Source organism: Elgaria multicarinata, chromosome 11 (assembly GCF_023053635.1).
Source record: "Elgaria multicarinata webbii isolate HBS135686 ecotype San Diego chromosome 11, rElgMul1.1.pri, whole genome shotgun sequence".
NCBI classification, from domain to species: domain Eukaryota; kingdom Metazoa; phylum Chordata; class Lepidosauria; order Squamata; family Anguidae; genus Elgaria; species Elgaria multicarinata.
The window spans coordinates 14,970,676-14,985,220 of NC_086181.1; positions in this window are offsets into that span (position 1 = coordinate 14,970,676).

Genomic DNA, 14,545 nt, shown 5'->3' on the forward strand with positions numbered 1-14,545 from the left:
TTCCCAGAGGACCTTTTCTTCTGTCACCCCTGGATTATGGAACGGCCATATTAACTCCCTCTGTGATTTTAAAGCAGCTTTGAAGACTAGCCTTTTCTGGCAGGCCTACCCAGATTAATGTAAAATCAAGAATTTTTTAAAAATGTGTTGATTCCTGCACTAATGTTGTTCCCCGCCTCGATCCAAAGGGAGAGGCGGGTAAGAAATAAATAAATAAATATTATTATTATTATTATTATTATTATTATTATTATTAGGCAGACTGACTGTACTAGGTGTACAAGAACCTCTGAGTGTGCGTGTGTAATTTTAATGTATCACTCCATAGTAAGGTGACCATATGAAAAGGAGGACGGGGCTCCTGTATCTTTAACAGTTGCATAGAAAAGGGAATTTCAGCAGGTGTCATTTGTATATATGGGGAACCTGGTGAAATTCCCTCTTCATCACCACGGTTAAAGCTGCAGGAGCTATACTAGAGTGACCAGATTTAAAAGAGGGCAGGGCACCTGCAGCTTTAACTATTGTGATGAAGAGGAAATTTCACCAGGTTCCCCATATATACAAATGACACCTTTTGAAATTCCCCTTTCAATACAACTGTTAAAGATACAGGAGCCGTGTCCTCCTTTTCATATGGTCACCCTATTCCATAGGGATCACCTTGCACCCAAAACTGGTGTATTAGGTGCTGTTCTCGAAAGACAGCACTCAAGGGGAGTGCTGCAGCCTCCCCTTGGCAGATTCAACCATTCTCCGGATCAGGGCCACTGGGCCTTGATGGGGTGGTAATTATAAAAGGCATTGCACACTAAAAGAGACTTGAGAAAGGATTGAATGCCACCAACCAAAAAGATAAGTTGCTCCAAGGTAAATGAACATAGTGCATACTTGTTGTTTTGGAAATTTTGTTTTGTTTTAAGAGCATTTAGATCATCATACTTTTATTGCTGTTGGTTTTATTGGATGGAGAGTTTTTACATTTTGTTGCTGGTTTTATTTTGGTGTTATTGTGCGCTGCTTTTATTCATTGTTTTGTTTTTATTTTATGCTCTTCATGTATAGTACACATATACACACACCCCGGAACTTGATTTATTAGGCAGTTTAAAAGTGTAATGAATGAATGATGGATGGATGGATGGATGAATAAAATACAACAAGCTCCCGTTCAACCACAGAAGCATCCCATCCCTGAGGCTATGGGGGTGGGCGGTGGGAATGAGAGAGGGAGGCGCAAGGACCCTGCGGAACGTGCCTGACCAAAGCTTCCCCTCTATGCTACGCGGTTTCCTGCATCTTTTTGCTTTTTGGTGTGTGCGCAAAACAGTCCTATCCTATCTTTCCTATTTCCTCCTCTGCTTTCAGTTTATTGGCTGCTACAGCCACTCTGACAAGAGATATGCTAGAAGAGGCTACGGACACAAATTATTTTGATACCAATGTAGGAGCTTCTTATCCAAACAGATTGGGGTGGTGGGAGGGCGGGCAGGGAGGCGGAGGTATTTTTCTTCGGGTCTCAAAGTTCAAGACAGCCTGGTGGTTCACCTTCTTCCGATTCCAGGATCTGGTTGTGGATGTTTTCTTTGACAGAGGGGAAGGCACACTGCATGTGCTCAGAGGCACTTTTTCGTTATTGCTTCACCAGTTCCAGTGCTGAGTCCTGAAGGCAGCTCTTGGAACTTTGGTAATTTATCCCTCTGTCTCCTGGTAATTTATCCCTTGCTCTCAAGGCATCAGATTAAATTCTCCTAGTATGGAACTCATCGCCCCTTCCAGTGCTTTGTTGACCCCTCACTTCCCCACAGCACGTTCATTTCAACCAGGTTTCTCTTCTTGCACACAGATTTGCTCAAAATTCTGCAAAAACGCCAATGTAATTACCAGTCTGAGCCTGCCTTTAAGGCTTTAACAGATGCATGCAAACTCCCCAGAGGAGGTGGGTAAAAGTTACGTGCTTCTTCAGGATGGCAAGCCCCACCTTTGCTCAGTACACAGGAAGCATGAGAAGCATGAAAGAGGAAACAAAAGCCACTGGTGCCTTCACTGGTGTTTCCTCTGCCACAACTTGGTTGAATTGCCAAAGCCACAGCAGACATACACAATAAAAAGAATATAAACAGGCCATGTGACAGAGGGGGAATGATTAAAGTTACCAAAGCTGCAGGCACTCCTTCCCAATTTCTACATCAGTGAGGGCCTCATTGCATTATCAAAAAAGAAAGAAAGAAAAAAGGGTATGGATGTGTATAAAGTTTGCGCATGCTAATTTGTACAGGCAAGTTTAGAAATAATTACTAGAAGTTAAATAGAAATACAGTACATAGAAACATAGAAGAGCAGAGTTGGAAGGGGCCCACAAGGCCATCGAGTCCAACCCCCTGCTCAATGCAGAAATCCACCTCAAAGCATCCCTGACAGATGGCTGTCCAGCTGCCTCTTGAATGCCTCTAGTGTGGGAGAGCCCACAACCTACCCAGGTAACTGATTCCATTGTCATACTGCTCTAACAGTAAGGAAGTTTTTCCTGATGTCCAGCCGGAATCTGGCTTCCTGTAACTTGAGCCCCTTATTCCGTGTCCTGCCCTCTGGGAGGATCGAGAAGAGATCCTGGCCCTCTTCTGTGTAACAACCTTTTAAGTATTTGAAGAGTGCTATCATGTCTCCCCTCCATCTTCTCTTCTCCAGGCTAAACATGCTGAGTTCTTTTAGTCTCTCTTCGTAGGGCTTTGTTTCCAGACCCCTGATCATCCTGGTTGCCCTCCTCTGAACACGCTCCAGCTTGTCTGCGTCCTTCTTGAATTGTGGAGCCCAGAACTGGACGCAATACTCTAGATGAGGCCCAACCAGGGCCGAATAGAGAGGAACCAGTACCTCACGTGATTTGGAAGCTATACTTCTATTAATGCAGCCCAAAATAGCATTTGCCTTTCTTGCAGCCATATCGCACATATCTCAACATAGGGACAACTGACCAGGGGACCTATGTGCCTGCTCAGTCTGCAATCTAGGTGTTGTTCATGATGGGCAGCTTCAAAGCTGTTGCTCTCCCTTTGTATGGTTCTGGATCTTTAAACTGGACTTGGACCGGATGGCCCTTCAAATAGAGGATGCCTTCAAATAGAGGAGTGTCCTCTGTAAAGTAGGATCCTTGGTCACCCTTCATGTCAATAAGAAGCAGTATCAAATGGGGTTCTAAGCCAGGATTGAAACTGGGGTCCCTTCATTCCTTAATCTTACAGTTAGCCACCAGATGACAGGGATTTTGTAGAGCAAGGCCTTAGCTAGACCTAAGGTTTATCCTGGGATCATCCCAGCGTCATCCCTGTTCATGTAAATGATACACGGGATATCCCGGGAGCAGGCAGGGACGACCCCGGGATAAACCTTAGGTCTAGCTAAGGCCCAAGTCAGCATCTTGATGTAGCAAACACTTGAAATGCAGACACTCATTACGACAGTCCTCCTCACCACGGCCTGAAGAAAAGCCCCCAAATTCAAGTAGCTCTATCCACAAACCCGTTCATCTCTAGACCGGCTCCTGGTAGAGATGAAAACTGTTTTCATCTCTAACAGCAATTGCGCACTCAAGACCAAGGGCTCATCTACACCGAGCAGGATATTCCTCTGTGAAAGTGGTATATAAAAGGCAGGAGCCACACTACTGCTTTATAGTGGTACTGAAGTGCACTGACAACTGTAGGAGCCCATGACACATCCACACCAAGCAGGATATAACACTATGAAAGTGGTATGAAAGCAGTACATGGTATGTGCTAATGGGTCCTAACAGTTGTCAGTGCACTTCAATACCAATATAAAGCAGTAGTGTGGCTCCTGCCTTTTATATACCACTTTCATATTGCTTTCATAGCGGAATATCCTACTTGGTGTAGATGAGCCCGAAGTCACCCCAAAATACACTGCATTACAACAGGGGGAAATAGGGAAATTAATTTCTACTCACAACAACTGTGGGGATTGCAGTTAAGCTCAGGGGGAACAGAGAATTCTAGGGGGGGGGGGCACCTGATGAGGTCAGCATCCCTGCTAATCAAAAAGTACTTGTGCTGCAGTATTAGCTCCACTACGGCCCTGTTTCCTGAGTGCAGAAACAGGGTTCTGCACAAAAGTCTCCTCCTGTCTCAGGTACACAAGCCCTTGCTCCATGCTCTGGGGTGGGGGAATGAAACTACAACCAGACGCTCATGTGTAGCTGCAGATATCATTCTGTAGGGATTTCCATGCTGCAGCCTGCACACCACCCCCTCCGCCTCGACTCCCACCCCGTCTCCGGCGATGCAGCAGCGCACGCACACTTTTCTGCTGTTTTAATTTGGCCAATTGTTTGCTGACAGTGTTATCGGCACAGCATCGGCTTGTAGGTCATGAGTGAAAAATACCTGGGCGTGAGATTCCTAGAATAGCTATGTTAGTTAGGATTTACATGTGTTAATCCAGGCCTGGAATAGAATGGTGCTGTGTGGAAGCATACAAACGGAGCCCGGCTACCCAGAGCTACCTGTAATACACCTGCCCCTGCAGCCAAGCTGGCTTCTCACAGCGGTCGTCCAGAGTAACTATGGTGTTAGGAGGAGAGACCTTTAAGCACAGGGCAGGAAAGATGGGAATCAAAGCGTTGAGTCAGCTCTGAGTCACACCCTGCTCCCCCTCCCACCCAACATTGAAACATCGCTGTGAAAAAGGGGGTTGAGGTTTAATGCCAAGTTCTTGGCTATTACACTTTAATAATAAGCAGTTTCCATCGCAAGTTAAGAAGAGCCGGGGGTGGGGAGGCTGTCCCACTGTCAGAGGCAGACCCTCTTGACATTTCTCCCTTGCTTTTCCTTTTTGCTATTTTTGTTTAAATTTTTAAAGAGTCGAAACAAAAACTGGGTAAAGATTTTTTTTTTAATAATAATAATAATATGGAACACCAAAAACTAAATGTGGAATTTAAAATATGCAATTGCCCATCAAAAACTAAATGTAAATGTCAATGACCAATACTAGAATGCTATTTTGTTATTTGTGTAGGTCACTTTTCCTCCCAAAGGCCTTCCAGAATTAAAGATAAACATTTAAGAACATAAGAAGAGCCATGCTGGATAGCACTGAAGGCCCTCAAATCCAGCATTCAGAATGCACAATCACCAACCAGATGCCCAGTGGGAAGGCCACAAGTTGAACATAAGCACCACTCACATTAAGAGGCATATTGCTTCTTATGATGCATATATGTTCTTTTCTGCACCTTTTCCAGCTCTACAATTATCCTACTTAAGGTTCAGCAACTAGAACTGTACACAGTATTCCAGGTTGGTCACACCATAGATTTGTATAAAAGCATTATGATGCTATCAGTTTTATTTCTGATTCTTTTCCTAATGATCTCCAATATGGACTTCAGCTTTTCTCAGCTGCTGCACACCGGACTGACGTTTTTATCTAGTTGTCCACCACAACCGTATAAAAAAGAACTCTCTCTTTGCCAGTTACCGCTAGATTACTTTACACTTGGTTACTGCACACTGGATTACTTTATACTTCCTTACACTGAATCACCTTTGCCATTTTTTTGCCCATTTGCCCAGTTCGGGGAGATCCCTTTGGAGCCTTTTGCAATCCCTTATTGTTTTAACCACCGTAAATAATTTAGTGTCATCAGCAAACTTGGCCACTTCCTTTGCTCAGCCCTAATTTAAGATTATGAACGAATTAAAAATCTACAGGCCCAATACGGATCCTTGTGGGACCCCACTGACTACATCACTCCATTGTAAGAACTGGCCATTTCCTCTCTGCTTTCTGTTCTTGAGCCCATTACTGATTCATGAGAGGACCTCTCCCCTTATCCCATGACCCCCTAAGTGTGCTCTAGAGTCTTGGTGAAGGAGTTGAAAGTCGAAGAAAACAATGTCTACTGGATCACAAACCAGAGGACAAAAAAAGGTCAATGGTCTGCATAAAATCAGCATGTGGTGATTTATTACGTACAGATGCAAATTATGACTAACTTCACTATAGTCACTTATATGACATTAGTTTACATAGAAATGTGATACATCTCCGCATAAAGGGAAAGACTGTGATCAAATTACCTTTGTGTTTATCTGCTCAGTCTGCTGTCCAGGTACAAATGGTACTTCCAGACGAGGCATTTATTGTACAATCAGACCACCTCATTCATGGAATTTTACAGGAGGTCCAGGTGACATCATCTTCAACTGAGGCCCGCCCATGTTAATCAGTTAAGTGGTGGTGGGAAGAAGACCGAAAAGCCACACAGTGCCTTTTGATTGGTAGCAAGTGGAGCCCTCCTTTCAGAAGTGATTTGAGCTTTATCACACCAGCGTTATACTGTGCAATCACCGCGAATTGCATGCAAAGGACTCATGCATCCTACCTTAATTGTGCAATAAAGCAAAAAGATTCGCCGTATTTAGCCCCTACTTTTTGATCGTATCTTCCGAGCCGCCGCTGGGGCGCAGGAGCAGGATTTTAAAGAAATGCTTACATCTGCGTAAGCTTTAAAGATAAAGACACCAAAATTGGCACAGTAATAAATATTAGGGAGAGCTTTAAGCATACCAAATTTGAATTGAATTGGGTAATCTGTTGATTTTTAATGATTTTTTTACATTTCCCCCCTTAAACTCACTTCCTGGTATGCAAAGGATCGCTGTCGCCCGGTAGCAAAAACAACAACCGCGAAAGCTTAGTGCTACTGGGATAATCCAAGGGAAGCAGGTACGTGGGATGAAGCTTTTGATGGGCAAAAGGCCCCTGCTCTCTATTTTTATGGCCCCTTATCTGTAAACTGGACTTGGGCTGAACCGCCCTTGATACAGAGGATGCCTTTAAACAGAGCCTTTCCTCCTTCGAATAGAGGACTGTCCTCTGGACACGGGGCCATCCTAGCGGGCCTTGGTTTCTCCCAACTTGGATACAGCACTTGTGAGGTTTTGTGTAGCTCTAGTCAGAAACGATAGCTCTTAGGTGCCAGCTGTTTTTTGAAGGACCACTTTGCATTGCCCCTAGAAACTAAAAGGCTGCTTTCTTGTAAAAACTTTGCAGACAGAATCCGATATCATAGAACAGCTTCCTCTTTTCGGCTCCAAAGGGGGAAGTGATGCAGCACTATCTAAGCCAGCCTTCCCCAGCCTAGCGCCCTCCAGTTGTTTTAGACTACAAGTCCCATCATCATTATCCATTGGCCATGCTGGCTGGGGCTAACAGGCATTGTAGTCCAAAACATCTGCACGGCATCAGGTTGGGGAAGGTTGATATTAGCGGATGTTCTACACTGGGAATGGAGCTCGCACCTTACTTTTTTAACACTAGACTGCTGGTATTTCCAGCAAAAAAAAGAAAAGTGGAAAGCGAAACATGGTTTCCCAGAATCACCCACCATCCAGGCTCTTTGAACAAGAGTACGCACTGTTCACATTCAGTCACCCAAACCATCTGCGTTGAGGACAGACATAAAAAAAAGAAAATCTCCATGGAGTTTTTCTGCACAAGCTGTGCCAGGCAAAGTAAAAAAAAAAAATCATTATTTTAAGAAGCTGAAGAGTCACAGGGTGATCCTGGTATCATTGTGATCGACAAAATACCCATGTTGAAAAGGGGCCAAGCAGTGCTGGTTCCAGGAGTTGGGGGGGGCATGGGGTGCAGGACCCTAATCTGCAAGAGGTGGGTTGTGCAAACTGAGAAATCTCTCAGTCTTCATCCGATCTTCTTGGATACTTTGTGCAAAGTGGAAATCGTAGCACTGTGAGGGCGCTAGGCCCTCTGCTGGTCTTGGAGCCTTGGCAATTGCCCAACCATGTCACTCTCTGCAGCCAGGCATACCAAATCCGCCTGGCTGCTAATCCTTTCTAGCAGATTCAAATGTGACGATCATCATTCAGTGACTTTTTGTTACTTTGTCCATTGTAAGATGCTCTCCATGAGGCTCGAACCCAGAACTGTAACTGGTTCAGAATGTGGCAGCTCACCCCATCCGCCACCCCCTGGCAGCAGTGGGTTAACAGAAAGCTGGGGGCTAAAATGACATGTGACAGGAGCAGCAGACTCATTTGTGCTTTAACCCTGAGTACGCCCCAATTCCATATAAAGCAGGAAATGCTGGGGAAATTGCTCTTGTGCTGTATTGCCTGATCCGTTTTCTAAATTAAGAGGATGGATTTCTAACACTGAAACAGGAAAAAAAAAAGAATATTGCAAGGATTCGATATGGAGCAAAGTGTTTTTTCTTTCATTCTGGGAGGGACCGGGGAGAGCAACAACTTTGCCCATATCTGACATTTTTGAAAAGGAAATAATAGTATGTTAACATTCACTCTCCCATCCTAAAGCTATTCGGTTGGATCCAGAACCTGTGTTCTCCGAGAGGAAGGGATGTCCCATGAGGCTGTATGAGATTCCTGCTTGTATGAGGTTCCTGTGCTCAGTTTTTGGGGATTCCCCCCCCCCCATAGCTCATCCCATTCAGCAGTGTCTTCTGATTCTCTATAGCAATTTCAGGAGAGTGGGGGTTTTGTTGTGGGAAGGAGGGGATGAGGAAGACGAAGACCACTTTCACCAGCGCAGTTTATCCAACATAAAACAGGGCCCAACACGTCTCTGAAGTGAGGCCTATTGATTTGGATGGAGTTAACTTTAAAAAAAGCATGCGTAGGACTGCAGCATTATTTTAATTTCCAATTTATGGTTCAATTATAATGAAAAGGGCCCTGCAGTGGGGTGGGGGGACTTGTTTGCTTGCCCCTCACGTGCCATCTGTAATAATCAACTCTGTAAGTAGAAGATGAGGACAAAAGTATTCACACAATCTCTCCTTTTCCGATAGAAGTACAAGCTCCTTTGCTAATTTACCAACGAAAAGCCAAACTTTGAAATTAGAAAACCCCTTCCTTCATGTGATAAGACCCCATCAGGTCATAAAATAAAGGCACTCATTATATATATATATATATATATTCAATCCAGACTTGGCCCTAATCTCTACTTCCAGCCCTTTTGCAACGGAAGAGGGCTGCTCCCAAATCTATACCTCCCTCCTTTTCGATTGGCGCTCATAGGGCACACGCGACTGATCTTTACTGCAAGCACAGGAGTGCCGTTATGAGAGCACATGTGCCCCATTACGACACTTCCACATGTATATCGGTCGAAGTGGGCGGGGCTAGGCAGATGGCTATGGGCAGAGGTGTAGTTTTCTAATGACTCCTGAGGAATGTGCAGGAGCACATCAACACATGAGGGGGGGATAGGTACTCATAGAATCATAGAGTTGGAAGTGGCCTACAAGGCCATCAAGTCCAACCCCCTGCTCAATGCAGGAATTAATGTACATGGGGTTCCCAGGTAGTCACCCTTCCAGAAACTGACCAGGCCCAGACCTGCTTAGCTTCATCAAGATTGCAGCATCTCGTGCCTTCACACCAGATAACCTTTGAATATGCGCTGCTGCGCAGAGAAATGTTTGTAATAAAAACAACAACAAAGACACTCAGCGATGAAACTTGCCGATACCCGTGCACACACCCCTCACAGCTGATTGGCTGTTCGCTAAGCCTGGAACTTGTGGCAAACATCAACGACCTTGCAAAGGGCGGGGTGGGGGGCGCACCATAAACGTTCTTTGCAATGGAAGTGAGAGAGCTGGAAAAACCACAACAAAAGCAGTCAGGGATATTCCGCGAAAATCAAGAGGTGGAGTCGAGATCACCGAGGGAGCAGGTGAACGCCGTGTGCCCCGTTAGTTATAACTGTGATGCAATCCTGCAATAAACGGCTGGTGTAGACTCCCCTCAGATTAGAAGCGCTGAAATCGATGGGACTTATATTAGTAATAGCTAACCCAAGTCCCACTGATTTCAATGGGCCTATTCCAAATGTGAGTAAGTCTAGAACCGACCCCATGTATTTTGCAAAAATGTGTGTCCCCTGTTGCCACGTAAGGAACAGCTATAATGTATATACCATCGTAACATGCATGAAATGTAATTTTTTAAAAAATCTATTAGCTTTAAAATATTGCACAATCATTCCTATAGCAGTTTTTTATGGATTGGGAACAGGTGCCCCAATCCATTCAGTGTAACTCAAGTTCAATCAGTAAACAAGGTTCTGCAGCTGGATTTCATGTTCCAGTTGTGCAAAATTACTGCATGCAAGGATGGAAAACCATACCCTGCAGTGGGGCCATGCACAGAAAACTGCTTGCCTTATGGTGCAGCGATTCCTATGTGCCACAAATGTTACAGACTAGCCAGTATGAGCATTTCTATACCAGGGAAAATACTGTAACTTTGCTGCAGCTTTCTGCTTTTCTTTTCGTACCACGATCATGATGTATTGTCTTTACACACACTTTCCTTCCCCTTATAACCAGAATTCTGTATGTTTCATTTATACAGCCACAAGATGGTGCTGTAGTCTGCCTCTTCTTATATCACAGTTTCCTCTTTACATGCTGAAACAGAAAGGGGATCTTTTTGTTACTAATTTATTGACATTTCAAATTAAGCTGCGGAAATCCTTCTAAAGTACAAGGGAGGCACTGAAGATTTACAGCATCATGTAATCGACCCAGAAACTTCAGTGAGCGTGCTATAAATAGCTTGTTTAGAGAAATCCTATGTATCTGGGGTATAGAGCAGGAAGCTAGGCGTGCTGCTTCAGGGATTTCAGTTTAGCTCAGTTCAGTTACCATTAAATAGTTTTGCTTAAAATGGTCAAAATGGGCTGAGGTACAAAGAGGAGCGTTCACAGTCTATTGAAGCTCTTTTGAACAATGCCACACCCTGCACAAAAGTACCACGCCAGAGATGCCCGTAATCCAGTAGAATGATGTCTCCTTGCCCCACCTCTTTCTGCACTGTCCATATGAAAGTTCAAACCTATGACAAAAAGAAATAAAGATTTAAAAACTGATTGCAGCTGCAGTAGTTATTCACTGGAGCTGTTTCAAATACTGGGTAAGATGGATCTGTTCTGATGTTATCACATGGATACAAGTTCCAATCCGGGAGCTTCTGAAGCCCTCCATGGCTGTTGAGAAACAACGCTGAGTGTGTACTAGCTGTTCTCTGTGGCCTCAAGGATGATATATACTGCCTGCAGTCAGACATCACGATAGCCGTGATAGCTTAGTAAGCTAGTCACAGTAGCTTCTTCTTTTTTAAATAGCCCAGAATCCCCCACCACAGAAGGGGAGTAATAAGCTACTGTGGCCACAGCTAGACCGAAGGTTTATCCTGGGATCATCCAGGGTTCGCCCCTGCTTGAGCACTGGATCCCCTGTGTGTCACCTAGGATGAACAGGTTTGACCCCTGGGCGATCCAGGGATAAACCTTAGGTCTAGCTATGGCCTGTGTGTAATTTGACTCACCCACCCACCCCATCACCACCTGTCCTGCTGCAGTCGTCCTACCCAAGCAATGGCACTGATTTACCTCTGATGCACTGGAAGTTTGCAGGATTGGGACAAAGCTTCATATACAGCCTTCCCCTGTCAGGAGGCAGCTGATCCACCATAAAAAAAAAAACCTGCAGACTCACTCACCAAGGAGGGAAAATCCTGAGTGCACCCAAAAAAAAATGGGGTGGGGGGGAGTGGCTAGAAAATCTTGGGGGGTTGCAGGATCAGGACAAAATTTCTCAGCTCCACTCTGGCTTTTGAGATTTTCACTTGAAAACTTATCCCAAGGATTAGAAGCTTGAATGATGATGAGGAGGAGGAGATTGTTTGGAGACTTTTATTCTGACTTACAATATTCACAAAACCTTTTCAGTAGTTTAAAAATGAAAGTGAATGTAGAGGGGTGGAAGGCTTTATTTTATTCTCACAACAACCCTGTAAGAGGGTGAGCTTCAACAAAGACCATGGCTTTGAATCCAGGCCTATCTAAGTCCCAAACGCTATCCCTTACACCACATTGCACAATATCAATCCTTCCACCTCTACAGGATGGTCATGGGTCAGGGTGATGCATCGGTCTTTTTTTCTACCCATAAAACAAGCATAGGCATGCACAGCACATTTTATTTGGGCATGCACCCAGGATTTTTTTTTAAAGGCAAACATTTATTGAATACTCAGCCATAAAGGATATTATTTTTATTCATTTATTTATTAAGCACTCTAGACATTAATGCCCTACTCCACGTTTGGCTTGCCTGACGTTTGGCTTGCCTGTTGCAGGTGGGGGAGGCAAATTAGGAGACGCTCCTCGGTCCCCAGCATTGGTGGGGCTTTGTAGTGACACAGGCTGGAGGAGGGGCCTACAATGCGGTATTAGCCTTCAGCGCCCCTCCTCCTGGCTACTTTGAAACGTGGCTCCTGGCAGAGAGGCTCCCAACAGACCGATTCCTTTTTGCTTCTACTGCTAGGAGCAATGGCATGCCGTTTGGGGGAGGGCAGCAACGGAGCAGCCGGAGGGCAGCAAGAGAACTGTTCCCACTGCGTCTGGATTCCCCTCTGGATCCCTACCCAAGGCCCCCCTCAATTTGGCACTTATTGCTTGAGACATTAAGGTTTGCCTGGGCACACCCGGCACACCCCTTGTGCATGCCTATGAAAACAAGCTTTGTATTCCCATTTCAGCAGATCTGCCTGTCACAAATCTACTCCCTTCCCCGTTTCCCCATGCCATCCTGCTTTTGAGGGGCAAAGGGATGCAAAAATAAAACGACTCTAACAAGCCACAGCACCACTTGCAAAATAAATGTCTGATTTAGGCCCTCACCTTGCTCCTCCTCCTCCCTCAGGTTGCAATTCCTTCCCCCGAAAAACCAAAACCAGCCAAGAAGACTTGCAAGATTTGGAAAAAGATACAAGTAAAAGAAGAAGAAGAAAAAGAAGAGGACGAGGAGGAGGAGGAGAGAGGACAGACTGAACATCCATCAGATTGGATGCAAAACAGTGTTTTGAGACAGCTTGGGGGGATGTTAAGATGAAAGGGCCAAGATAAACGGCGGCGGCCCGCAATTAAATATTCATCAAGTTATTAATAGCTGCAATCGTTGTTTTGCCACAACCCCCCGTCCCCCCCCTTCCCGGTAGCCCCAGGGACACAGAGAAGCTTATGTTCAAATAACGGAGTCCCTCCCCGAACCAAACTCATTCTGTTCCAAAGCCTGGAGGGTTTGAGAGTAGGGAATCTCTGATTCTGATCGTGTGAGCTTTCCAAGGTGGTAGTAGTGGTCGAAAATGCATTCTGATGGCTTGAGCCTTGTTCAATGAAACCAAGGAAGGGCTCTATTTGGCAGCATCGAGGTGAGAACATTGGGAGCAGTGGATTGATTTGGATCTGGGATAGCCAGCCCTGAGTCTAGGGCCAGATCTACACTACTGCTTTAAAGCACTTTATAACAGTTTTATAGCGCTTTAAAGCAGTTAAAGTGCTTTATAACACTTATAAAGCGCTTTAAAGCAGTAGTGTAGATCCGGCCCTGGTTCATTAAATCCAGCGAAGACATACACAAACCAACAGGTTCCCACTCAGAGATCTCTGGTACTGGTTGCTTGTGCAAAGCCGTCTGCACAGTACAGAGTGATGGGATGGTAGCAAGAGATGCACTGCTTTTATTAGTGGACACAAAAATGTCCAAAGTTACTGACCCCTTAGCTTCTACAACCCCCAGAGCTGTACATCTCATCATGAGCAGGCTATTTTAGAAGTCAATTGCTCAACGCGGGCATCACATCAAACTATAGTTTGCAACGAGCCAAAAAAACACTATAATCAGATATTTGAAGCAGGTTTGCAAGCTATGGTTTGTACTAACAGTGGTTTGTTGTGATGTTTGGAATTGACTAACCGTTTCCTCCCCACACTCCACCCATTTATTGTTATCGGACACCTTAACTTCATCGGCATTTCTATAATCCAGGCGGCTCTCTTGGGACTTTTAGGGTTCTCTCTATGGAGCTGGGAACTCAATGCACCAGAAGTCACAGCCTTTGACTTGCTGTAGCCTCTGATGCCATCAATTCAAATACATATATAAACCTGAGCTTAAAGTGGGTTAATGGGGATTATTCCAGGATAAATGATAATATGAATTTGGTCTTGGCTACATAGCTCAAAATTTTATTTTAATGTTGAAGTGCATTGAGTCTTTTGCTATCCCTGTATAGATGTGGCACTTCAAAGCTAGAGATGATGGCTCAATTCTAGCCATGGTTGGAACTAATCATGGTTTACAATCCACAACATAGCTTGAGCTTTTGAATGTATATATTCTGGATGTTCCATGATCTAGAGCAAGTTGTCTACTTGCACTTTCCCTTGCTCAGCTCTCAAATACCTTCCTTCGCCTTCCTCCCACTTCAGAGATTGTACTATGTTTAATCAACAGAATTGGGCTTTATTCAATTCTGGAATAGGTATAGGCTTTCTGGCTTGAGATCAGTAGACCTTTTCATAATGTGATCTGAAGAATATCCATCCATCCCTTCTCTCAGGTATCAACCCTGAAAAGACCATCACTGGATTTTCATTGCAAAAAAAAGAGAGCTTCGGCTATTGG